Raw genomic sequence first — 2,321 nt, 5'->3', positions numbered from 1 at the left:
AAGTCGTACGTCGTCACTCGACTTAAGTCCCGGTTCCGGTTTTTTGAACGCATTTTCGTACGCTGAGAAAACTAGTACTTTACGTTTAGTGACTCGTACTTTTGCCAAAGTATAGTCTTAAATTATCTATAAACTAAACCACTCCAGATATAACTTATGCATTTGAGTGTTTTGGTCATTTACTTCTATAAATTATCGTCTCGTTAATAAAGTATATATGTTTAATCAAAACGTTTCATATCTAGTTAACATTATAATTAATCACATTACAAAATATGTATATATAATTTAAAATAGTTTAAATAATAGATATTATCATAACACCTAACGTTTGTGCTTTAGAATTTAATTTGATATAATTTATTTATACGTCAACGTTTATTTTAATTTCTCAAACGTTCTATAAATCTATCGAATCGAACAACCAAATGTTACTATCGTTTATCAACAAATTTTGAAATCACATATATTCAATAGTCATATATACATTTTAAATACATAATATAAATTATATATATATATATATATATATATATATATATATATATTTATATATATATATATATATATATATATATATATATATATATATATATATATATATATATATATATATATATATATATATATATAGTTCTAACAATTTACATTTATTCTGAATACCGTTAATCATGAATGATTTCTCAAATCAACATGGACTTCTCAACAGAGACCCGTAATAATATCATAATCCTTAAGAGACCTAGTAAATATATTTTACTTGAATCGTTTGGCATAATCTTTTAACTCCGTAGTTAAATATATCAATCAGGTAATCAATCAAATAAGTTTAATGCACAGTATCATATACCCAACACTTAGTTACGTTTTCAGGTTATAGTATGTATATCTATTTACATATAATTGTTCGCGAATCATTTAGAACAATCGAAGGGTAATTGAACAGTTCAAAATTTTGAGATTCAACTTCATAGACTTTGCTTATCGTGTCGGAAACGTTAAAGATTAAGTTGAAATTTGGTCAGAAATTTCCAGGGTCATCACAGTGATAAACTTTGATTTAAAAGTTGTTCTTCTAGGAAAATGATTTTTCTTATGAACATGAAACTATATCCAAAAATCATGGTTAAACTCAAAGTGGAAGTATGTTTTTCAAAATGGTCATCAAGACGCCGTTCTTTCGACTGAAATGACTACTTCTTACAAAAACGACTTGTAACTTATATTTCTGACTATAAGCCTATAATTTTTCTGTTTAGATTCATAAAATAGAGTTCAATATGAAACCATAGCAATTTGATTCACTCAAAACAGATTTAAAACGAAGAAGTTATGGGTAAAACAAGATTGGATATTTTTTGATTGTTGTAGCTACGGGAAATATTCTAACAATTCTATACAAATCATATCCTAGCTAAATTATATTGTATTATACATGTATTCTAATATATTATGTAATCTTGGGATACCATAGACACGTATGCAAATATTTTGACATATCATATCGACCCATGTATATATATTATTTGGAACAACCATAGAAACTCTATATGCAGTAATGTTGGAGTTAGCTATACAGGGTTGAGGTTGATTCCAAAAATATATATACTTTGGGTTGTGATCTAGCCTGAGACGTGTATACACTGGATCGTGGATTGATTCTAGATAATATATATCGATTTATTTTTGTACATCTAATTGTGGACAACTAGTTGTAGGTTACTAACGAGGACAGATGACTTAATAAACTTAAAACATTAAAACGTATTAAAAATATTGTAAATATATTTTGAACATACTTTGATATATATGTACATATTTGTTATAGGTTCATGAATCGACCAGTGGCCAAGTCTTACTTCCCGACGAAGTAAAAATCTGTGAAAGTGAGTTATAGTCCCACTTTTAAAATCTAATATTTTGGGATGAGAATACATGCAGTTTTATAAATGTTTTACGAAATAGACACAAGTAATTTAAACTACATTATATGGGTGAATGATCGAAGCCGAATATGCCCCTTTTGCTTGGTAGCCTAAGAATTAGTAAACCGATCTACTAATTGACGCGAATCCTAAAGATAGATCTATTGGGCCTAACGAACCCCATCCAAAGTACCGGATGCTTTAGTACTTCGAATTCATTTTTATCATGTCCGAAGGATTTCCCGGAATGATAGGGGATATTCTTATATGCATCTTGTTAATGTCGGTTACCAGGTGTTCACCATATGAATGATTTTTATCTCTATGTATGGAATGTATATTGAAATATGAAATCTTGTGGTCTATTATTATGATTTGATAATATATAGGTTAAAC

This window comes from Rutidosis leptorrhynchoides, chromosome 6 (genome assembly GCF_046630445.1).
Source record: "Rutidosis leptorrhynchoides isolate AG116_Rl617_1_P2 chromosome 6, CSIRO_AGI_Rlap_v1, whole genome shotgun sequence".
NCBI classification, from domain to species: domain Eukaryota; kingdom Viridiplantae; phylum Streptophyta; class Magnoliopsida; order Asterales; family Asteraceae; genus Rutidosis; species Rutidosis leptorrhynchoides.
Note: the sequence above shows the minus strand (reverse complement) of the source record.